At 38.8% G+C, this 14,685-nt stretch overlaps 1 protein-coding gene across 1 annotated transcript in view; it reads right to left on the bottom strand.

Moving 5' to 3' along the window:
* Window positions 1–14,685, bottom strand: part of dner (delta/notch-like EGF repeat containing) — a 114,986-nt gene that overhangs the window by 99,448 nt on the left and 853 nt on the right. The window lies entirely within an intron of this gene.

Below are 14,685 nucleotides of genomic sequence, written 5' to 3' on the forward strand. Positions count from 1 at the left end.
CGTAATTTCGGGGTACCCCCTGGACAAGTCGCCACCTCATCGCAGGGCCAACACAGATAGACAGACAACATTCACACTCACATTCAAAAGAACCATAGATTTTATAGTAAAAACTGTGGTACTTTTTTTTCCCATTTTTGTGCTGTAAAAAAAAAACATACTACATTTTACGGTGAAATTTTGGCAAATGAGCTGTCCGCTTTTTTACTGTAAAATCTACAGATTTTTTTTGCAAAGTACATATAATTTTTTTTTTTTTATTAAATAATTGTGTAGTGATATCATGAGGCAATGTATATATGATTCACTAGTACAAGGCAGACATAACTGCCATGTGGCCCTCAATTAAAAAAATGTTCTAATGTAATCTGCTTTGTCCTCCAACTCCTGCTAATGTTACTTTAAACACAACTCCATATTGGCTTTTTGCCCGTGCATTTTTCTATAAGTATATTTTCAACACAATCCCCAGGAGTCTTCCTCCCAGACAGGCACAGATGTTAATACGAGCTAATCGCTGTGTCTGCAGCAACACCCCGAGGCTGAAGACAACTCGTCACTCCACTCTCCGCTGGAGACGTTCTGCTTCTCCTGAAGGGATTTGGCGGATTAAGCTGGCATTTATTGTCTGCGACATAGAGATATTGGGGAAACATACCAGTACACACACATGCATCCCACAGTGCACTGGCTCGTCTCCCGGTCGGCTTCATTCAACGACATATTGGAAGATCAACCGAACAGACAAGCTGTGAATCTGAGAACAAGCCAACAGGACGCTACTGATACAGTCTCAGGGAACTCTAGCTGGTATTCAAGGTGGATGGAATTATGAAAATACAACATGAAAACTCACCTTCATAAGGAAGATTTTGAGCATTTAGGCCCACTTCATTTTAAATGCACAGCATGTACGCCCTTAGAGGCATGCGTCATGTCCAATATGGTGACTGTACTATAAACAAGACATATCCATCCAAGGTTATTAATAACACACAGATATTGGGTAAAGAAACATACTGTACAACAACAATAGAGGACAATTTACTTCCAGATTCTGAATATCAAAGAACTAGTGACATGGAGCTAAGAAGCAGGGATGCACAATAATGGAAATTTGAACTAGGGATGTCCGATAATGGCTTTTTGCCGATATCCGATATTCCGATATTGTCCAACCCTTTAATTACTGATACTGATATCAACCGATACCGATATCAACCGATATATGCAGTCGTGGAATTAACACATTATTATGCCTAATTTGGACAACCAGGTATGGTGAAGATAAGGTACTTTTTTAAAATTTTTATAAAATAAGATAAATAAATTAAAAACATTTTCTTGTATAAAAAAGAAAGTAAAACAATATAACAACAGTTACATAGAAACTAGTAATTAATGAAAATTAGTCAAATTAACTGTTAAAGATTAGTACTGTTAGTGGACCAGCAGCACGCACAATCATGTGTGCTTGCGGACTGTATCCCTTGCAAACTGTATTGATATATATTGATATATAATGTAGGAACCAGAATATTAATAACAGAAAGAAACAACCCTTTTGTGTGAATGAGTGTAAATGGGGGAGGGAGGTTTTTTGGGTTGGTGCACTAATGTAAGTGTATCTTGTGTTTTTAACGTTGATTTAATAAAAATAAAAATAAAAATAAAAAAACTATACCGATAATAAAAAAAACGATACCGATAATTTCCGATATTACATTTTAACGCATTTATCGGCCGATAATATCGGCAGGCCGAAATTATCGGACATCTCTAATTTGAACCAATAACTGATCATTTCCAGACCTTTACAACTGATAACCGATGTTTATGTATTTATGTTTACACAAGATTCAGTGAGAAGAAATGTATTTAGTGGTTCAATAATACATGATACAAAAATAATCTGCATTGCAGTAAGCAACAACACCTTAACACAGAGATGCTCAATGATATTCTGTTACGACCCCCCTTGGAAAAAGAAAATAGTTTGCGCCCCCACATACTCTCCACCGTGACTATAAATAGTATAATTAATTTATAAAATTGTTATAACTATACCTCTGCATAACATTGTGAGTTTATTAACATTAAAAAAAACAACCCTCCAGCCTTTCTTCGTCTCCCACTGTGGTTACAGTGATGCCAAGTGCTACATACACTTCATCATATTCTGATACGGCAAAAAAAGCATGTTCCCCAAGGTCACATGTGCACCGCGAACCCCCCCGGGGGCCCCGCCTCACTATTTGAGAAGGACTGCCTTAACAAGTGGCGTCACATCTGTTGTTGATTGATAAAAATAGAATAAATACAAATATATTTTTCCCTGACAGTAATAAAACAATGCAATAAATGCCTAGCCCTAAAAAGGCAACATTCAATTGCAGATATTAAAGTGCATTTTTTTACACACAAAAATCGGGCAGCATGGCTCAGGTAGAAGAAAGGTTGTCTTCCAACTTGAAGGTTAGGGGTTCGATCCTCAGTCCTCCTGTGAACTTGTTGAAGATACTGAACCCCCAGTTACCATAGGGTAATGGTGTCAAAGCATTTACCATTTAACCTTTGCCTCCAGATGAACAATGAAGTTAAACATTGAAAACTACTCATTTTGTCACCAATTGCTTTCCCTTTAAGGTATTTTCTTTCAAAACTGTTGCCTTTTATCAGACTGTGTTTGCTGCAGTCGCCGCTATTAACTCTAGGTCTTGGCTTAGCAGCAAAAGCAGCTTTGTACTCCAAGCCATTGGCCACAAATGACCCCAAGAACGCCCTTTGGACAACTTATAATATGAAATTGTCATAAATACCAAATGCACTTATTCGCAGTAATTCTGTGTTTTTCACAAGTTTATTCCTTGAAATCATCATCGGACTAAACCGCATGCGATGCAATGTGTAAAATGTTTTCTAAATTGACTAGTACAGTAAAGTGACGTTCCATTGTTGTAAAGAGTAAATGGGTCCCACAGAGTGTACAGTATCAATCTTCTTTCACTAACAAGTGAGGAGGTTCCAAGAGACTACAGGCTTGTGATGCTTCACTTAATTGCACACAGCCCAAGCTCTACTGTATGCGCACCTCTCTCTCACACACACACACACACACACACGCACACACACGTTCACAATTACGATGAAGGTACAGCTCCAGTGCTTGTTTACTCCAAGACTGGCTTGACAGAAGTAGGCACACATTTTTCACTGAGACAAGCCAGCTGCCTAACGGCAAAATAACGCACTTCATCCTAACTAACCAAAACATTGTCAAGCTAAGTGTTACTTTTATATTCTCCACATCTGCTTCAGAGTTCTAAATCAGTTTGATATTATTTGACACCCAAATCAAGATCAGTATGTGTGAATAGTTTTACAGAATAGATCTTTGGTGATATTTGTTCTCTTTGTGGAAAAATTGTAATGGAAATATGTTTTTAATTTGGGCTGTCAAGGCATTAATGCATGTAATCTATCACAAAAAATATCACATTAATAATGTATGAACACAGACTAATCACCCAACCTATTGTGACTAGGAATGAAACAATTAACTGTGATTAAAAACAAACTATAAATGGACATTTTTCTGGCACTGTACGTTATTTTCGGCACAACCTGCTTGGAATTAAAACACACTATAAAGAAGTGGCCGTTTTCCACCCACAAAAAAGCTGAAGTCGGCAGTGTGAGTACATTTCGGATACTAAACAAATGACCAAAGAGTCGTTTAAGACAATGCCTCACCCACTTGCAAAACCTGCCAAAAGAAGGTTGCGGCTAAAGGGTCTAATATGGTGCAGCATTTGCGAGATGATCACCGAGCTTTACATGCAAAGGTAAGACAAAATAACTGAGTGTGATTGTATTAGTGACAAGTTAAACAATGAACAAAAATAGTTAAACATATATGTATCGCTTACAATCAGTAGATTAGCATTGAGTCAGTTCAATGTAAACAAACAGCAATAGGTTCTCCTGCTAAGGGCATCATTCAGTGACCATTTAACAATAGAGATTGCTTCTTTCCGTCTGTGTTGAATAAACTATAAGCATTGTGAGTTAACATAGCAAGTGCAAAACCAAAACATAGCATCAGAGGCTTGTCGAATAACAGCACAAAACATGGGATCGAATTATGCACATGAAATAGATTATTCAAAATGAATAAATAGGCATGGATAACAGTTGATGATGAAAAGTGTATACCAATATAAGTCACATTTTCCCAAGGGTATCAATAAAGTTAATTTTAGTCTTATATTAATAATACCAATTAATTATTTTTATTTATTTAGCATTTGTAATAAATTAAAAAAAAAATTATTTTGTACTCTTATAATGTTGATTACCGTTATTTCTCATTGTAATCTAATTCTAATTATAATCTAATGTATTCCTAATTTAACTGCTGACATATGCAGTAACATATTGTGTCATTTTCTATCCTATTATTTTGTCAAGTGGTAAAAAATGAATGACTTAATTTACTGTTAATATCTGCTTACTTTCTCTTTTAACATGTTCTATCTACACTTCAGTTAAAATGTAATAATCATTTATTCTTTTGTTGCTTGATACTTTACATTAGTTTTGGATGATACCACAAATTTGGGTATCAATCCGATACCAAGTCGTTACAGGATCATATATTGGTCATATTCAAAGTCGTCATGTGTCCAGGGACATATTTCCTGAGTTTATAAACATAATATCCATTTAAAAAAAAAGAAAAAAGATTTTGTAATGCTAAAAAATATCAATGTAATCATAGTAGTATCGACTAGATACGCTCCTGCACTTTGTATCATTACAGCAAATGTTAGGTGTAGATCCACCCTTGGCGTTTGTTTACAATGTGACGCATTGAAGTGCAGTGAAGCATGGTTAGCTATTCCTCGTCCTGCAGGGAGTATACTTGTAAGAAACGTACTTTATTTGTTTATTTTCTTAAAGGGGAACATTATCACAATTTCAGAAGGGTTAAAACCATTAAAAATCAGTTCCCAGTGGCTTATTTTATTTTTCGAAGTTTTTTTCAAAATTTTACCCATCACGCAATATCCCTAAAAAAAGCTTCAAAGTGCCTGATTTTAACCACCGTTATATACACCCGTCCATTTTCCTGTGACGTCACATAGTGATGCCAACACAAACAAACATGGCGCATAGAACAGCAAGCTATAGCGACATTAGCTCGGATTTCAGCGGCTTAAGCGATTCAACAGATTACGCATGTATTGAAACGGATGGTTGTAGTGTGGAGGCAGGTAGCGAAAACGAAATTGAAGAAGAAACTGAAGCTATTGAGCCACATCGGTTTGAACCGTATGCAAGCGAAACCGACGAAAACGACACGACAGCCAGCGACACGGGAGAAAGCGAGGACGAATTCGACGATCGCCTTCTAACCAACGATTGGTATGTGTTTGTTTGGCATTAAAGGAAACTAACAACTATGAACTAGGTTTACAGCATATGAAATACATTTGGCAACAACATGCACTTTGAGAGTGCAGACAGCCCAATTTTCATCAATTAATATATTCTGTAGACATACCCTGATTCGCTCTCTTTTCCTGAAAGCTGATCTGTCCAGTTTTGGACTTGATGTCAGCAGGCCAGGGAAGCTAGGGTCGATATTCTTCTCTTGATCATTTTCGGTGGCATAAGAGACGGTGTGAGCCAAGACATCCAGGGGGTTTAGCTCGCTCGTCTGCGGGAACAAACTGCCGCCATTGCTTGCTGTGCTACCGAGGTCCTTTGTCCCTGAATTGCTCACACACTCCGGCAGATTCAATGGGGGTCTGGCGGCAGATTTCTTTGACTTTATCGTTGGAAAAGCATCTGCTTTGAGTGTCGCAGGATATCCACACATGGAAAAGCATCTGCTTTGAGTGTCGCAGGATATCCACACATTCTTGCCATCTCTGTCGTAGCATAGCTTTCGTCGGTAAAGTGTGCAGAACAAACGTCCAATTTCTTGCCACTTTCGCATCTTTGGGTCACTGGTGCAACTTGAATCCGTCCCTGTTCGTGTTGTTACACCCTCCGACAACACACCGACGAGACATGATGTCTCCAAGGTACGGAAAACAGTCGAAAAAACGGAAAATAACAGAGCTGATTTGACTCAGTGTTTGAGAAAATGGCGGATTGCTTCCCGATGTGACGTCACAACGTGACGTCATCGCTCCGAGAGCGAATAATAGAAAGGCGTTTAATTCGCCAAAATTCACCCATTTAGAGTTCGGAAATCGGTTAAAAAAATATATGGTCTTTTTTCTGCAACATCAAGGTATATATTGACGCTTACATAGGTCTGGTGATAATGTTCCCCTTTAATACGCTAAGTAGAAATGGGTCTGAGGGCTGTGCACTCTGACCAATCAGGACTGAGTAGGAGGTCCTTGTTTCTTGCGTTTCCCCATGCAATTTTCACTCCCTGACGCTAACGACACAGGAGTGAGATTGAAAACCAGCTGCCATTTCTGGGTCTCTGAGAACTGAACACTGGCTGAAACGCTATTTTCGCTAGTCCTCGTAGGAAATTTGGTCTTCTTCTGGCAAAACACTACCACTTTGGTCAACTGGCGCCGCTAAAATCAACCAAAACTGAAATATCATAAGTGGGGCTTTAATCAATCAATGTTTATTTATATAGCCCTAAATCACAAACGTCTCAAATGCGCCTTTTGTATGGAAATAGACCTAAAAAATACGGTAGTTACATGATGGAGGGCTGCTTCGTTGTTGGAAAATTCGTCATGCCCTTTCTACTCCTTGATACTGGTCAAGGAGCTTCCAGCTCAGGGTTTTGGCTTCGTCCAATCCCTGGGTGGATCAAAGGGGGTTTACGCAGCAAAAGCCAAGAAAAAGTACAACAGATTCGAGCACTACTCCTTCAAAGATCACTGAAACACCATTTGGAGAGGTTTTCTGAAGTAGTTGAAACTATTTGAGAGGCATATTTTTCAAGGAACTGTATTCACCAGCTTGTGACGACAAACTTTGTTGGTTTGAGTCCCCCTCCCTGACTCAACCGCTCCACATGCACAGGACAGAGAGTGCAAACCAGCGCTGTGCTCTTCCAATCAGGTCATTTAGCAAAGTCTCAATTGACTGCTGCTCCAGTTTCCATGGAGAAGGAATAAGCAGAGAGAGAGAACGAGAGAGCGAGGAAGAAGAGCTGGAGGAAAAAAATCAATGATTCCCCTTGAGCTCAACTTGAGGTCTGTGTTGACTGTGAGCTCCGTTGAAAAAAAGAGCCATAAAACCAGAATGTACAGTAGGGAGGGGATCATTGTGGCCCCATTCCTGGGTGGAGGGGGTTGATCATTTTGCAGTGCAGTCTGCTGAAAATGATGGAAAGGGCCACTCTGGTCACAACTGATCAACGTTGGAATTGTCACAAAACATATTTTAAGATTCAGGATAGGATAGGATAGGACTTTATTGTCATTGCACAAGTACAACAAAACTATGTTTTCAGCCCAAACCCGTTCAAGATTAGACAAACAAACAGTGTACAGGGTTACAGAACAGGAACGCTGATGGGTCGCCACGAGGCGCCCCGTAAAAGATAAGAAAAAGGTAAAACGCTGGGGAAGAAGATGAGTAAAAAAATACAATCTAGACTGGGCTTCTAATGGGGCCTAGTCTGGAGTGGGAAAAAACCTCCATGCCATGCACACATAAACATGTTACATTTAATCACGACAACTCGCAACAGAGGGGCGGGGAGTTGGGGCCCTGGAGGGCGACTGCTGCTATGAAGCGCCGAGGGGAATCAAGCGGTGGTGAAGGGGTGGGGGAGGGGTGTGTGTGTGTATATGCCCATTGTCTTGGGTGTGTCGATGTAATGTTCATAAGCTGGGGCCGTTCTGCATGCAAGCAAAAGTTTGACTCCAGGTGTCGTTGAGGAGGGAGGGAGGTCAAAAGCGTCTATCATTGAGGTGTCCTAGGGGGTGTTTTCAGAACAGCCTGTTCATGTTGTTCACAGCCTTAAGGCCATTCGAGGGAGTCAAATCGTAGATTAGGATGTTTGTTTTCCGCGAGCAGACATTACAATGACTTGTCTGTTCTATTCGTCCATGCTGGCCCTCATATTAAATTGTTCCTTTTCAGCAAGCTTCTCCATGATGTGATCCATCTTGCGATTCAGTTCAGAAATCGCCACAGTCTGTGATCCCACAGCCCGGCCAAAACCTTCCATTGCGACAAACAGCCTTTGGGCTCCTTGAGTGGCTGCCATCGTCTTACGAATTTGACGATACACCAGAGCAATGCCCAGCCCAATTCAACACTCCACTGCGGTCTGGCAGCTAAAACAGATGCACCCCCCCCCGTCCCCAATTCGTGACGTTTCATGTGTCAGGTAAACCGCAACGAATGGGGCTATATGAATCCCCTTCGTACTGTATTTTGTTTCAGCATCTCACAACAGCAAAGAATTGCGTTAATAAACAATTCTTTGAATGCATAGATGCAAATGTTTCCCCCCACCGGCGCCCAGGAAGTGACGCCGTCATAATTGTGTGGTGCAGTGACGCAATGAAGCAGGCCGCAGAGGTACAACTTGCAGCTGCCTGCTTCTATTTAGAGAAAGGAAACCAGGACGACTGTCACCGTCTCCTTTTTGCAGTTCTGAATACAGGAAGGCTGCACACAAAGTAGCATGTATGAGCACAAGGTAATCCAAGGACCTAATGCCTGCCACCTGTTGGTGATTCGACTGAAGTTCACCCATTCACCTTGCAGCCTCCCTTTCGTCATGCTGCAGCATACTCTTCCTCTCTTTGGCCCCGGCATGACTCATAACGCCAGCTGACTACTGAGCTCACTGCTGCTGAGGAGCAGCAAAAGTCCCATTATCATAAACGCAGCAATACGGAATAACACAATTTGGAAAGCAGCTACATGATGAGACTTTTATGACAATTATATCTTGGAACGTGCACGTATAGATTGTAAATGGTCGTATTATTGTCCACTTTCATGTAGATAAACCCAATGGTTCTCACACTTTTTTCACCACGTATCACCTCAGAAAACACTACCACCATAATGACCAACATTAAACTACAGTAGCGTAGTAGGCCTAAGTATTCATTAAAAACAAGGCAGATTCTTTAACAATCATTATTAATATTTTGGCTAATGTGACTTTACACACAGTTTTAATAGTAACACTGTGTTTGAATAATTATGTAGGTGATTCTTTAGAAGATGGGTGCCCACATACCAGTTTGACTATAATAACCCATTCACAGTCACCTTTTGATTGACAGGTGACCTATCAGCCCAGGTCAACTGGGGTAGACTCTAGCTTCCATGTGACCCTGAAGAGGAAACTAAAAACTGCACTAAGATAGATGTTTTTTTACGCCAACATATCATAGAGCACGGTCAGCAACCTTTAACATCAAAAGAGACATTTTGCTCCTCCACTACTATTGCCGCATAACTCAACAGTTATAAAGTTTTACAAGTTTTCATTGTTTTTAATTTTGCAGACAAAGAAATCTGTCCATCAGGTTTGTGCAAAAATCTGAATTTTAATTAAATTCATTTGAAGGATTCAAATTTGAATTGAATTGCCTGCGCCCTACAGGATGTTGAATTAGAATTCCTATGAATTCCTGATAAGTTGTAACAGGAATAATTTGTCGCATTTAACGAAGTTAATTACTTAAGTTTTACACAAACATTCCGCCATTTTCGGTCATTTAAAATGACAATATCCATGACTTTTAGATTTATACCTACAAAAATGGCTAAAATGCTAGTATGCAAACAATTAGCATGCTAATCATTTTTGATTGATTGATTGAAATTTTTATTAGTAGATTGCACAGTCCAGTACATTATCCGTACAATTGACCACTAAAAGGTAACACCCGAATAAGTTTTTCAACTTGTTTAAGTCGGGGTCCACGTAAATCAATCCATGCTAAGCAGTAGCCATTACTTTTTATTTTCTATCTATAAAGTTGGCTAAAACCTTATCATGCTAACACTCAACATGCTAGTCTCTGATAAGCATAAGCCATTACTTTTAGTTTTGTACCTACAAAATTGGCTAAAATGCTAGCATGCTAACCCTTAGCATGCTAATCCACGCTAAACAATATCCATGACTATTAATTTTACACATACAAAATAGGCCAAATGCATTCACTCATGTAAATATACATAGACCAGATCATTTGTATTTACTGTATATTATTATTTTATTCATCTTGTTTTATTTTCAATTCTTAGTTATCTTAGTGTTGCTAGTTATTATTTAATGTAACACCATTGCACCAAAAAAAATTCCTAGTTCACTGACAATGGCAATAAAAGGATTCTGATTCTGACTTAGCATGCTAATCAATGCTAAGCAATATCCATGAGTTTAAGTTTTATACCCTACATTATTAGCTTAACATGCTCACAGTTAACATGCTAACTGAACATTCACACAATTACATTGTTTTATTTTTTTTTACAATTACCGTATTTTTCAGAATTTAAGTTGCACCAGAATATAAGTCGCACCTGCCGAAAAAACATATATAAGTCGCACTGGAGCCCGGCCAAACTATGAAAAAAACTGCGACTTATAGTCCGAAAAATACGGTAATCATTGTTGCTGTAATAAGTATAATACGTATGCATGATTATTGAATACACCTAAGTTATCCATTGGAATTTCAATTGTACTTCCTGTTTGCCAACTCAATTCAGATTCACATCTTTTTGATTAAAATGTGGGTCTGCTGTCCATACAGAGTTGGTTTTTTTTTTTAGGACATATTCATGCTTAATTTACTGCTGAGTTTGAACACTCTAGAACAGTGGTTCTCAACCTTTTTTCAGTGATCCCTTTGAACATTTTTTTAATTCAAGTACCCCCTAATCAGAGCAAAGCATTTTTGGTATAAAAAAAGAGATAAAGAAGTAAAATACAGCACTATGTCATCAGTTTCTGATTTATTAAATTGTATAACAGTGCAAAATATTGCTAATTTGTAGTGGTCTTTCTTGAACTATTTGGAAAAAAAGATATAAAAATAACTAAAAACTTGTTGAAAAATAAACAAGTGATTCAATTATAAATAAAGATTTCTACACATAGAAGTAATCATCAACTTAAAGTGCCCTCTTTGGGTATTGTAATAGAGATCCATCTGGAATTATGAACTTAATTCTAAACATTTCTTCACAAAAAAAGAAATCTTTAACATCAATATTTATGGAACATGTCCACAAAAAATCTAGCTGCCAACACTGAATATTGCATTGTTGCATTGTAATGAATGGAATAGCCTACTTGATTTGATGTTCAGTTTATGAACATACATTCATATTTTGTTGAAGTATTATTCCATAAATATATTTATAAAGGATTTTTGAATTGTTGCTATTTTTAGAATATTAAAAAAAAATCTCACGTACCCCTTGGCATACCTTCAAGTACCCCCAGGGGTACGCGTACCCCATTTGAGAACCACTGCTCTAGAACAGTGGTTCTCAAACTTCTTTCACCAAGTACCACCTCACAAAACTCTTTGCTTTCCAAGTACCACCATGATGACCAACAATAAAATACAGTAGCGTAGTAGGCCTAAATATTTATCAAAAACAAGGCAGAGGTTTTATTTAACAAATATATTTAATATTTGTGGCCACTGTTACATTACACATAGTTTGAATAGTAACACTGTTTGAGTATAGGAAAATAAAGCACTGTACTTACGTAACGAATCCAATAGAATTAATTGCACATAAAAGTTAAATAAACACACTAAAATAGATATCAAAATGCAGTTGAGTTCAGCGACAGAAATGACGGAGTAAGACGGTTCTGTTTGTGTCTTCTTTAGACCGATTTTTTATTTTTATTTTTTTCTCCCCCCCCCCCCCCCATTGTTTACCTGTATCTCACCTTTTTTGCAAGGGGCGCCGGAAGTTGTCAGACCCGTCAGCAATCCTGTTCTGTCTCCCTGTAATGTTTGTCTGATCTTGAATGTGATTGTGCTGAAATTTTTAATTTCCCCTCTGGGATTAATAAAGTATTTCTGATTCTGATTCTGATTTATTTTGGCGTCTACGACGGCTTACAATCGTTGTATTGTAAGGACTTCCATTGAAGGCTGATAACAGCTCTAGTCACGTCTTTACAATATTTAATTACGTGGTTCTTTGGCGTACCACTAGGGCAGGGGTCGACAAACCCAAAATGTTGAAAGAGCCATATTGGACCAAAAAGACACAAATAAAATCTGTATGGAGCCGCAAAATATGTAAAGCCTTGTATAAGTCTTTTAATGAAGACAACACATGATATAAGTGTCTATATTAGCTATAATAGCCAACTATCAAAATGATTATGTGTCATAGGCTGAAACAAATCTTTGTTGACAGAAATGTTGAAATGTAATATTTATTCTACACATTCTTACAACATTCAAAATCATTAGTAAAATGGAGGCTTTTCAGAGGGTGAGATAACTCCTGGAAATTACTGGCTTAGAAATGCCAAAGGTATAGATAGTGTTGCGTTAGGACCAGTTGTTCCTCCCAGGGAATTCAAGTCACAAGTCGCTCCCAAACTCTTTACGACACTTAAAGCTGAGTAGAAAAACCACCAGAGACAGAATAGGTATTTTGTAATATATTTGCAAAGCTTTGCATATACATTGAGACCAGTCCAGCATAGAACATTCAATCGCGCCGCCAAGATGGTCTGCCCCCCCCGAAAAACCCTCTCCCCTCTTAAGTCTCTCTTCCTCCCACCCTGGCAGTCATGTCTCTCCAGCCAAAACACATGCCCATTATCTCTCTTTCTTACATTCCTCACTCAAGGTTAAGCACACAGTTTTGCAGACAACCAAAAGACCACAATTGGAAGAAAAACACTAGCTGTTTTGTAATATGATTATGAAATAAAAGAAGTAACACTTAAATTCGGATATATGTAAATATCTGCCTCCGACAATAGATGTGTCCATCCATCAATTTTCTACCGCTTGTCCCTTACGGGGTCGCGGGGGGTGCTGGAGCCTATCCCAGCTGCACACGGGCGGAAGGCGGTGTACACCCTGTGTCCGAGTTAAAGAAAACGGCAAGCTTTCTTCTTCTAGTAGATTTATTACAATCTTTGCAAGCTGGGTAACGTTTGCTGTGGTCTATAACGGTACACAACTATCAGAAATGCAGCCAATATTACATACAGATAATGTGTCGTGAGACATGCAAATATAAATCAAATTAAGATGACTTAAAATAAATTAAATGAGCTCAAATATACCTACAAATGAGGCATAATGGTGCAACATATACATACAGCTAGCCTAAATAGCATGTTAGCATCGTTAGGCTTGCAGTAATGCAGTGACCAAATATGCCTGATTAGTCCTCCACACAAGTCAATAACATCAACAAAGCTCACCCTCACGCCCAACATTAAAAGTTCGGTGGACAAAATGAGACAAAGGAGTGGCATAAAGCACGTCTTAGAAAGTTGTAAGTGTAAACAAACTACGGTGACTTCAAGGACCGCCAAAATTAGTAGGACAAAACTAGAGATGTCCGATAATATCGGACTGCCGATATTATCAGTCGATAAATGCTTTAAAATTTAATATCGGAAATTATCGGTATCGGTTTCAAAACTATCGGTATCGGTTTCAAAAAGTAAAATTGATGACTTTTTAAAACGAACGCTGTGTACACGGTTGTAGGGAGAAGTACAGAGCGCCAATAAACCTTAAAGGCACTGCCTTTGCGTGCCGGCCCAGTCACATAATATCTACGGCTCTTCACACACACAAGTGAATGCAATGCATACTTGGTCAACAGCCATACAGGTCACACTGAGGGTGGCCGTATAAACAACTTTAACACTGTTACAAATATGTGCCACACTGTGAACCCACACCAAACAAGAATGACAAACACATTTTGGGAGAACATCCGCACCGTAACACAACATAAACACAACAGAACAAATACCCAGAACCCGTTGCAGCACTAACTCTTCCGGGACACTACAATATACACCCCCCCGCTACCATTTACCACCCCCCCCCCACCTCAACCCCGCCACCCCCAACTCCGCCCACCTCAACCTCCTCATGCTCTCTCAGGGAGAGCATGTCCCAAATTCCAAGCTGCTGTTTTGAGGCATGTTAAAAAAAATAATGCACTTTGTGACTTCAATAATAAATATGGCAGTGCCATGTTGGCATTTTTTTTCCATAACTTGAGTTGATTTATTTTGAAAAACCTTGTTACATTGATTAATGCATCCAGCGGGGCATCACAACAAAATTAGGCATAATAATGTGTTAATTCCACGACTGTATGTATCGGAATCTAAAATTAAGAGTTGGACAATATCGGAATATCGGATATCAGCAAAAAAGCCATTATCGGACATCTCTAGACAAAACGGCGCTCGCCAAATAGTCTCTAATTACGAGAAATGAGACAAGTCTTTTAAAAAAATGCTCATTTATCACACTACACTTATAAAAAAAACTACAACAAGGGGGCTCCGGAGCCACAGGTTTCTGATGCCTGCTTTAGACTTTCAATTGTGAAGTAAATGTAAAAAAGAAGAGGAAAGAAAAGCGACTTTAAACTGTTTTAAATATGATTGCCGTACATGTTAATAGACTATTCAGGTGT

The sequence above is a fragment of the Nerophis lumbriciformis genome, linkage group LG30 (assembly GCF_033978685.3).
Source record: "Nerophis lumbriciformis linkage group LG30, RoL_Nlum_v2.1, whole genome shotgun sequence".
NCBI lineage: Eukaryota > Metazoa > Chordata > Actinopteri > Syngnathiformes > Syngnathidae > Nerophis > Nerophis lumbriciformis.